General features: G+C 42.2%; 1 protein-coding gene across 1 annotated transcript in view; it reads left to right on the top strand.

Moving 5' to 3' along the window:
- Positions 1-11609, top strand: part of snx7 (sorting nexin 7) — a 148624-nt gene that overhangs the window by 122094 nt on the left and 14921 nt on the right. The gene's annotated exons all lie outside the window — the stretch shown is intronic.

The raw sequence follows: 11609 nt of genomic DNA, 5'->3' as shown, positions 1-11609 counted from the left end.
CTGGCTTTCTTTTCTATCTGTGACCAGGTGCATCCAATCTTTTTGATGTCTGTCTGGAACTCCCTCTGCCAGGTGTTTCTAGGCCGACTTCTCTTCCCCTGAGGATTCCACATCAGAGCCTGTCTGGTGGTATTTGACATTGGTTTACGAAGGGTATGCCCAATCCATCTCCATCTTCTTCGTCCGATTTCATCTCTAGCTGGTGTCTGCTTTGTCCTCGTCCACAGATTGGTGATCTTGTCTGGCCAAATGATGGTCAGGATTCTTCTCATACATCCATTTATGAAGGTTTGTACTTTTCCAGTTGTGGAATTTGTTGTTCTCCAGGTCTCTGCTCCAGAGAACAGGACTGATTTTACATTTGAGTTGAAGATTCTTATTTTTGTTTGTTGTTGGATCTCCTTAGAGCGCTATTCTGACTTTGATGTCTGTGTCTGTCCCTCCCTCTGTGTTGATGATGCTGCCAAAGTAGGAAAAAGACTCCACTTCTTCCAGTTGTGTGTCTTTGAGTGTTATTGGCTCCCCGCAATTTGTGTTCATCCTCATGGCTTTTGTCTTTCCCTTGTGTATGTTACGGTCCACTTGGGCTGATGTTTCTGCGAGTAGAGTCGTCTTCTCTTGTAACTGATGGTGATTATGTGACAGTAGTGCCAGGTCATCAGCAAAATCCAGGTCTTCAAGTTGTGTCCATAATGTCCATTGGATTCCATTTACCTTCCTTCAGTTGTAGTTTTCATTACCCAATCGATGACTAGGAGAAACAGGAAAGGGGATAACAGGCATCCCTGTCAAATCCCCGTCTTGATGGCAGACTGGTTGGTGAGTTGTCCCTCATGTATAACTCTGCAAGTCATTCCCTCGTAGCTGCTTTTGATCATGTTCACAAGTTTAGTGGGCACTCTATGGTTTCTCAATAATTTCCAGACAGTCTCTCTGTGCACGCTATCGAAAGCTTTTTCGTTGTCAACAAAGTTGATATACAAAGGGGAGTTCCACTCTAGGGTTTGTTCGATGATTATACGAAGGGTGGCAATCTGGTCGACACATGACCGGTTTTTCCTAAATCCTGCTTGTTGGTCTCTTAGTTGTTGGTTCACTACTTCTTTCATTCTATCCAGTATTATTCTATTTAGCACCTTCCCTGGCACCAAGAGCAGAGTGATTCCTCTATAGCTGGCGCAATTTCCAAGGGATCTTGTTAATAAAGCCCTCTTTCCAGTCTGGTGGCAGTTTTTCTTCATCCCATACCTTTCTGAAGAGTGGATATAGCATTTCTACGGTAGTGTCCAAGTCAGCCTTTAAAGCTTCTGCTGGAATATTATCTGGCCTTGCTGCTTTGCCACTCTTCAGTTTCTGTGCTACTTTCCAAATCTCATCTCTGCTAGGTGTGTCACAGCTGATGGGGAGATCATTTCCTGGTGGTTGGATATCCGGGGGGGTTTGCTGGTGTGGGCTTGTTAAGCAGCTCTTCGAAGTATTCTGCCCATCGATTGAGTTGGCCCTCCTTTGTTTTGATGGTGAAGCTTTCTTTATCTGGTCTTTCTGGCTTGGTGTATTTGCCTGACAACTTTCTGGTGGTGTCATATAGCTGTTTCCGTCTCTTGCTGCTTCTTCCGCCTCCTCTGCTAGTTTGTTGATGTAGTTCATCTTGTCAGACTTGATGCTTATCTTCACTATTCTGTGGGCATTGCTGTACTTTTTTGGGGCCTTAGCTTTGGCTGTTCTGGTGCGACTGTATGTTACTGCAATTTCATTTTCTTTCCTTACTTTGACCTTTTGTAATGTTTCAGCAGATATCCATTCCTTTTGCTGGTATTTCTTGTAGCCGACGACTTCCACTACCAGAGCTTCATATTTGTTGGAGACTAAAGTCTCCAACAAAGTCTTGCTAAAGTCTTGCCGAATTTGTTCTTCCCTTACCAGGTTCACATTGTATTTATTTTCATTTCCCGAATGCGCTGTCCTGTTCTTCTTTAGTTAGAGTTTTAGTCTGGCCATTAGCAAGTGGTGGTCTGATGCGATATCTGCTCCTCGTTTTGCTCTCACATCCTGTAGTGTTCTCCTGAACTTCTTGTTAATGCAGATGTGATCTATCTGGTTTACCGTGAGATGACCCGGCGATACCCATGTTGCTTTATGTATGTTCTTGTGGGGAAATATACTGCATCCAATGAAGAGTTTGTTTGATGCACAGATATCTAGAAGCTTCTCTCCATTGTTCATTTGTCCCAGTCCATATCTTCCCATCACTTCTTCATATCCGATGTTGTCTTCTCCTATCTTTGTGTTCATGTCTCCCATGAGGAGGGTCATATTTTTCTCTGAGTAGTTGTCCAAGATGTTCTGTAGTCTGTCGTAGAACTCATCTTTTGTTTCTTCTGCGTGGTTATTGGTTGGTGTGTAGCATTGGATAACATTCATGCTTATTCTCTCTTTCGTTGTTCTGAAAGACGCTGTAATAATTCTTGGTCCATGGGCTTCCCACCCTATCAGGGATCTCTGTACTGATTGGGATAGCATGAGAGCAGCGCCTTCGGTATGTGGGGCATTTTCCTCTTCATGGCCTGAATATAGCAGCATTTCTCAGCTCACGAGCGTTTTCTGTCAAGCTTTTGTCCATCTTGCCTCACTTATTCCCAGTAGCGTCAGGTCGTAATTTCTCATCTCTGCTGCTATTTGAGCTGCTTTTCCTGCTTGGGACATAGTCCTTACATTCCAGGTTCCAATGGTAATGTTCTTCCTCGTTGAGAGAAGGGTTGTCGGTCTTGGGGCTTCCAGGAGCTCCTGGCTTTCACCATTCAACATCATAGGTCGATGGACAAATGTACTGGATATGATGATGTACTGGATATGATGATGGGTATATAATAAATGTAGTACATAATACCACTCGTGTATAAATGTGAATCTAGATGGACTGGGGGGTAGGGAACGGTTGGGTCAAGAGTGTATTTTGTGGATGTTATCGTCTTGTAATGTATTGTTTTGTTGTAATGTTCTGTCTTACTCTTGTATGTCCTGTAATGTAATGTCACATTGTAATGTTTTGTCTTGTTATTGTCTGTATACATGTTAGGGACTCCCTTGAAAACAAGATGATTCATCTTAAGGGACTATCCTTCAAATAATTAAATAAAAAAAATAAAATAAAATAGGTCTTCGAGTTGAAGAACCTTTCTCTCCCAGGTGCGAGTTCTCTTTTGTTTTCTTGCCGTCGTTTCTGTGCTGTTTTTTTTGTCCGGCCTGTCCTCTGGAACCTGCCCGGTTTGGTTGAACCTGCTGGGGGATTTGACCCCCACCGGTATAGCCTCCAGAATCTTAGGGGCACACAAGCCTCAACACCACGACAAGGTAGCAGCACGAGGGGAGGTAAAGTGTTTTGGGCATAGTCACAACATTTCTTTCAATATATTTTAGTTTTATTGGGCATCTTTTGATTGATGCTGTTGTGAACCTGTTACACTATGCTGCCATCACTTCACCAGCTAGACTGGAAGTCGCAACTCTGATTGGTAGATTGATTGATTTTTAACTCGCACCTCAGTTTAGAATTTGCTTAAGTCCAAATAAGTCTTTAGACTTTAAAAAAAACATTTTCATTCAAATAAATGATAACTTTATCAACTTGATTTGATCTCTGTGACTTGTTTGGCAGAAGTTTAACTTATTTTCTTTTTTTTTTTTCATTCCATAGCAGACAGTAGGCAAATCATTTTCTAATCAGGAATCCCAAAGGATGACCTTACTCTTTGATATTTGCGAATATTGTTTTTCAGGTGCTGATGTGGGAAAGCATAACCACAGGGCCAGTGAATGATTTACTGGAGTGGAGTACAGAAAGATGGCTTACAAGAATATAATAAGACACCTGCACCTGGGAGGGTTTTGTGACACCTAGGTTGGTTGTGTGCAAAGTCTGGGCAATTGAAGGGTAGGGTGAATGAGGGTGTAACAAAATATGAATGCTTAATGTTTTGACATCTTAGCCTTTCTTCTTCCAGTTTTAAACCATCAATTTATGATACACCTTTTTAGATCCTCTGCATTTTACCTGGATGTAACAAAAGGTTGTTGTTATCAGACGTTAGGATTGTTTACCTGAGCCTGCTACCATCGCCCCTGCAACAGCACAAGGATAAAACTTCTGAAACTGTAAAGGTTGGCACAACAATCATGGCTGTGTGTCAGGACCTTGAACTTGCATACTCACAAACAACAGAGAAAAGGACATGATGATTAAAGGTTTTTTTTTATCACTTGCTTTTGCCCAGCCACAGTATTTTTCCTATCTCATGGTGTCAGGGCGACCCTCCTCTCAAGTATTCAAAGCCTTGATCATAGCTTTTGCTACAACACTTTCATGGACAGCATTTGTTGTTCTCCATGCATTTGTTGTTCCCCATGCCACTACTACAGAAATCATGGATTCCAGTGCCACTGCTGCAGAAACCTTTGACCTGGATGCAACTTGAACATCAGTGGCTGTCCCAGTCAGGCCAGATGATGCATGGATCAAACATGAGCCAGAACCAAGGTCCCTATTCTGAGGTCTACACCAAACAGACCATCTGCTAGTGGTTTGTTGGGGTAAGAAAGAATCAGAAGGAACTGGATTACAAACACACTTAGTTCTCTGAAACTGCTATAAGATACTGGCTGATGCAGTCATACTGCCACTGATACTGCCACCATCTGACCTGGAAGTCAGTGACCTTGAATTGGTGGGGTTGCCACAGTCTGTGGTCACTGTGCTTTTTGTCCTTTAGGCACTTGATTTGTTCCTTTATTCACTTTTTTACCCAACTAAAATTGTAGGCGGGATACCACAATCAGGAAGGTTTATTTAATGCAGCCTCACACTGTGACCCTGTTACCAAAGCTCTGTGATCTATTTCCTTCACTTCCAACCTCCCAATATATGGGAACAAATAACACAGTCTATTAACAGTCGTAGCTGAATACATTTTAACCAGCTTTATACCCTTCTGTGTTTGTCTCAAGTCCCATTCCCATACTTGGCCAAAGTGCTGGTCATTGCAGCAGAATCCTGAGCCTTCACAACTGGATTCAGTCTTCTTGTAGGGCTCTTAATGCGGGTTTCATTGAGTATTTTACTCTGTTGTGAATTGATTTTCTCTTCAGTGAATCTCTTATTAGGATTATATTCCCTGATTATTGTTTTTTTTGTTGTTTTTTTTTTTTTTATCTCATTCAGGCTTAGTTGTCATTGAGGAAGTAGTCCAGTCATTCAATAGTTAGGGTTAGGGCACATCTGCCCTCCCAAATCTACTCATGTTTGCACCAGTTTTTTTTTTGTTTTTTTTTATATTTTAATAGGTGGCATGGCATGGCATGGCAGTCAGCAAGAGGAGTTACTGTAAGTTTGACAACAACAATGGCAGCTTCTCAAGAGCTTAGTGTACCTGCTCCTAGCATCAGTTATATCGGGAGTAGAGAGTACATTCAATTTAAGAAGAGCAAAGAAAGGCACTGAATGATTTCCTTCTCTCAACTGCTTTCGATAGGAGTTTGATTTACCAACTGTCCTAGCTGGTAGTAGTGCTCTCCTGCTATTGATATGATTGGTTGCAGTTAGCCTGTGGAAGACTGTGAGAGACAGATGGTTCATCAAACTTCTGCAGAGTGTTTTTTTTTTAAATGATAACTTAGTAATGACCAATGTCAACTAGTAATAAAACATGTCAAACATTTACTTGTTGGAGTTAGGCAAATTTAAGGATTAGGGACATTGTGATTACCATTTTATAGACCTACCTTTGAAACAATTGACAGAGTAATCACGACAATATATTTGCAACACTTCTAATAAATAGCTTTATATTATGGATGATATCTTGAGTGATTAAGACACCGTGAATGCTTGACCACCATGAAGTCATGATTTTAACCATCAAGTACTCCTGACATTTAGTCTCATATGACATTCATGCACCATTAACACAAACTGAGAGAGGAGCAGGCAGGGAAGGACTGTTGTGAACTGGATGATGGGACAAATTTATCCTCACCTTACATGACCATTTTCTTAGCTGTTGTTGTTGCCTTGGCTTTGCACCACTGTACGTGAGCACCGGTAAAATGAAGCAAGACATTAACAGCCATGAGGTCCCTCAACTTTGAACATGGAACATTTTGATCAGATCACCCTGTAGGAGATACACTACTTAATAATAAATGTAATTAATCACTGGTGATTATAGCAGAGGGTTAAATGGGGCACCACCTCGGTTGGTTTATCTATTTGACTAATCCGGAGGAAATCAATCAAATCCAACTGGTCAAGTTTAGCTTGAACAGTTCAAATCAATTTCAAATCAGTTTATTCAATTTCAAAATTTATATTCAATCTCATATTCTGAAGCAGTGATTTCTTTACACAGATCCATTTGTTCTCCACACTGGAATTAACTTGCACAGACAGCGACAAACCATTGTATGTTTATTAACTACATAATTCAGGGTAAAATAAATGAACTGACAATTTAGACGGACAACAGCAGATAACAGAAAATGTGTATGACTGTAATGAGTAAAGTAATAAGATTATGTGATCGTAGGCGGATGGTGAAATTATGGGTGGGCTTTTATATATTAGATATTACGGGAGTAATTTTTAATACTAACGAGACCCTAATGTCAATTCTTTTAAATTCCTAAGGTAGTAGTCAGAACTTAGACACCAACTCATTTTCACGTGTGTGGATCCAGCTGTATGAAGACGTTTCAGCCTGCTTTGTCTGGGAGTCTGGAGGTCCTGAAGTTTGGTTTCCTCGAGTGTCCTGGGTTGGACTGTGGGCTCCCTGTGTTGGTCCAATAGCCAGAGGGAAGTCTTGTACTCTGTTGAGGAACTCTCGGTCCAAAGGCCCAGTGGGATGTCTGCATTGGGAGCGCTGGGGGCAGAGTCGGTCTCGGTTGGGAGCACACAAAATCTTTCTTTCGTTGAGAACCACTTGTACGGCTTCTGAAGCAGACAGTTACTGCAACGTCTTCATCAATGATCACCAAATAGTCTTGATAAAGACTTTTTCTTCGTGGATTTCGAGTGGTGGTTCTTAAGTTCTGATTCTTAAACTAATTCAACGTCTTCTGGATCAGGTGGTGATACTTTAAAGATATATTCAAAATCAAAAAGGAAAGAACTTTGTTCTGTTAAAAAAAGTGAAGCACTTAAAACAGTGATTCACCCTGCAGCAAGTGCACCCAGGGGGCGGGCTGACAGCGTCACTCCTTCTGTGATATGAATTTAGAATCACAAAACTTAATTGAACTAAATTATCATTTTGATGTTTCGAGATTGTGTTTCGCCTCTTAAAGAATTTCCCCATGGCTTAACCGGTTGAACTTTGTCTACATGAAAGAATATGATATGATTACGATCACTTATTATTCAAAAAGAATTAAAACGTGATTAAGGCATAAAACACTTGAATATACAGTAGAACCAAGGACTTATACATATTCCTTGTAGTTTTACTTTAACAAAACATGTCAGAGACATTTCACTGGTAAATAACAAAAAGTGTTAAACAAAAATCAAGGTCATTAAGCAATAAAACTTTATCTTGGCTTAACAATGTGGTTATTCGTTATAAATGACTAAAACAAAGTCTCCTGTGATGCGGCCATCCGAAGGTTTATTGCAGAGCCAGCGTCGCCTCTTCTTGCCAGGTCAAGAGGTGAGGGGCTTTCAGGTCCATATGCTGGAAAGGAGTCAATTAGGGTGAAAGGTAATCACGGCCAAAACAGGACCTCTTTGAGATGCAGAGACGAGAGGACAAGTTCCTTCAACCCTCACAACAGCTTCTATCCCAGGTGATATCTGGTACCACCACATAGAGGAAACGTTATGCAAACTTCATCACACCAGTCCCAACATCTGATCCTAGAGACAAATAACTGAAAAGAGGAATTACCATCTTACCCTCTATTCTACCTCCTATTATTGCGTGACCAAAGATCCACACTTGATGAATCCTTACTTGCTGGTGAAGACTTTGAGATGGTGTTGGGATCTCTGAAAGATAGATAGTGGACCTTTAAACTTTCTGAGGCAAATACTGTTCCTGAGGTTTTAGAGTGTCCGTGTGTCAGTGTGTGGGCTTGAATGAAAGAACAATAGGGAAAAGTGTTTTGATGCATGTCATATGCTGCCTCTGTGCCCCAAGCAGGGAGTTCCACAGCTGAGGGGCCCGAACAACAACAGGCCGGTTACCGTTAGGTTTTTGGAACCAGGAGTAAGGCCCTGCTGGAGGATCTTAGGCAGCAATCAGGCTCACAGAGATTTAGCCTAACCATTCAAGGCTTTCAAAATAAGCAGTAAAATCTTAAAACAATTCCAGAATCTCACAGCTAGCCAATAAAGTTGAGCAAGGATTGGTGTAATGTGGTCACTTATCTTAGTGCGTGTTAAAAGCCTGGCAGCTGTGTTTTGTATCAACTGCAGTCTTTGGAATATGCTTACTAATAACAGAATAAAGCACATCACAATAGAGAAGTCTGGAGATAAAAGCATAGATGAGTTTTTCTAAGTCTGCAGAGGAAAGTAACACTTTAGTTACCTGCACATCAAAAGACAGCTCAGTGGAGATGACACCTAGGTTGCAGGCCTCTTTGCAAACATTATTTGAGTAGTCACCCAGACTATATTAGAGGTTGTTGGGGGGTTAGAGGGTGTAAAAAAATAGCTTAAAATATTTTATTAAAAAAATAATTAATCTCAGGAAGGCAGAACATAATGCATTACCATTTATTAAGCTTTAATGGGACATACATTTGGGTGTCATCCACATGGTAGTGAAAATCAATGTCTACGCAGGAGGGTTAGGAGGGTTTTCTGGCTCAAAATATCTGTTTAGTCACCATAAACAGAGCTGGTATCATGTTTCCTCATCAAATATAGCCAGTGATTTCAAACTCAAATGCTGAAACACAGACTCAAACTGTGGTGACTTGTCATTTGTAACCCCAGTTACAAATGTGGTTTCTGTACGAATTTGTCAGATGTAATGTTACCTTATTTGCTAACTACTCAGCAGGTTATAGGAATGTTATGTCTGTATGAAGTAAACATGCATGCTCAGGAAATGTTGCCATGCGGCAGAGCAGAAGTCAAAGTTTGCACTAGTGCTGCATACAACTTAGAACAGACTAAGCTAATCAAGCTAATGTGCCCTGATAAGAGACTATTAAACAACTGGCTGTAACATGCTAAATCTCTGTGGAAATGGGCTGACTTGCGTTATGATTAAACACAGGAGAGTCAACAACTTTGCTAATGCAACCAACATCAAGCAAGTGCAACAACAAAAGACATACAGTTCAGTTCTGTTATCCCCTCACTTTGTAGTTTTTATTGAGTTTTCATTGTTTTTTTTAGATTGCTTTTTTATTTATTATTTGTACTCTGCGCTGTGGATAAACACTATCCACACCAAGAGATGCTTCTCCAACGGTTTGGATATCTCCTAGTTACTTTTTTTCGGGCTTTGGTCTCTCCTGGTGACTGGAAGCCATGCCTGCTCTACAGCCAGCATTGTTTACAATCTTGACCAGCTGATCGCCCTGAGGCCCCAAACCCTCTATGCTAGGGGGAGAGACTGACGATACCACAGGAGCTAAGGAGGAGATGGCGAGGCTGCAGAGCGGGGGTTAAACGGAGAGGGAAGAGTAGGAAGTTTAAACCCTGCATCCCGGCAGGTATTACTTGAAACGTATGGTCCCTGGCAAATAAGATGGACGAACTGGAAGCGCTCGCCAGGACACAGCGGGATTACAGAGAGTCCAGTATCATGTGTTTCACGGAAACTTGGTTACATGAGCAGATACCGGACTCCCAACACCACCATCCCTGGCTTCCACACAGTCCGAGCCAACAGAGACACCACCGCGAGCGGCAAGAAGAAAGGAGGAGGGCTCGGCGTGCTCATCAGCAACAGGTGGTGTCACCCGTGGCACATCTCAGTGAAAGAGCGCTTCTGCAGCCCAGACATTGAGCTCATCGCCATCGGACTGCACCCATATTATCTGCCACGGGAGTTTACTAGTGTCATCGCCATAACTGTTTACATTCCACCATCCGGAAATCCAGACGCCGTGTGTGACGTCATCCATGCGGTGACCACGGCACTACAGACGAAACACCCCGGAGCCTTCGTCATCATCACAGGTGACTTCAACCACATCTCTCTCTCATCCACACTCCCAACATTTCGGCAGTTTGGCAAATGCACAACAAGGGACAATAAAACCATAGATATGCTGTATGCAAATGTTAAAGATGCATGCAGCTCCACCTCCCTTCCTCCCTAGGGAAGGTCAGACCACAACCTCATCCTGCTCTCTCCATCATACAAGCCTGTGGTTCAGCAGCTACCAGTGACAGTGAGGACTGTGAAGAAATGGTCTCCTGAGGCCATGGAATCACTGCAGGGTGCCCTCGAAGCCACTGACTGGGATGGACTCTACAAACCACATGGCGAGGACATTGATGGCATAATTGATTGCGTCTCTGATTACATTGGGTTCTGCATGGGCAACACCATCCCCACTAAAGAGGTCCAGTGTTACCCAAACAACAAACCCTGGGTTACCAGCGACCTAAAAGCCCTACTCAACCGTGCAGAACTCAAGCGTGTTCTAGGAGAACTAAAACACAGCATCAAGGAGAGTAAGGAAAACTACAAATTCAAACTGGAATTCAAACTGGCGAACAATAACAGCAGGGATGTATGGAGGGGGATGAGAGAGATCACCGGCTTCCAGAGGTGGAGTAACAGCTGAGGGAAACGAACAACAGCAACTGAGTTCAACCTGTTTTTCAACAGGCTCGACTCCAGCTTCCCCAGCAGCCCCCCTGCTGCTCCTCTGAGCAACCAACTCTGGATGCAACCCCCCCACAGCCTCACACCGGCCCCACAACTCCACACCAACCCCTGCAGCAGACACCAGGTAAAAAAAATGTTGTTGCGAGCACCATCTTCGCTGTGGTGTCCTGGGGTGTGGGCATCAAGGCGAAAGATGCAAACAGACTAAATAAACTCATTAAAAAGGCAGGGTCTGTTGTTGGCTCACCCTGGAGGAGGTGGCGGGGACAGGATGCTGGCAAAACTGTTGGTGATCATGGACAATGTCTATCACCCCCTCATCATAACTCTGGACTCATTCAAGCCCACTGCCTTAAAGAACGGCACAGGAAATCATTCCTACCTAGTGCCATCAGACTGTACAACGCCTCACAGCAATGCCGACGCAATACACACACATAGTTAAAATTACATATTATTTAAATTTAATCACTGTAACTAAAACTGCACCCTTTCTCTCTTATCTTGCACCTTAAAATCCACTAAGTTCCACTTTGGTGGTGAATTAAATCTTATTCTTGGAACTGCTAAGCATCTTATTGTATAGTGTATAGTTTTGCATATTGTCTATTGTACTGTTTTTAATGTCAATATTGTGTATTGTACTGTTGTTAATATCAATATTTGCCCTTACCTCTCGATTGTATTTTTGATTTATTTGTATTTTGATTTATTTGTACCGCTGCTACGATGACCTAATTTGAAGTTAAATGAAGACATCTATCT

Source organism: Sparus aurata, chromosome 19 (genome assembly GCF_900880675.1).
Source record: "Sparus aurata chromosome 19, fSpaAur1.1, whole genome shotgun sequence".
Taxonomy (NCBI): Eukaryota; Metazoa; Chordata; class Actinopteri; order Spariformes; family Sparidae; genus Sparus; species Sparus aurata.
Note: the sequence above shows the minus strand (reverse complement) of the source record. Positions and strands in the feature narration are given on the sequence as shown.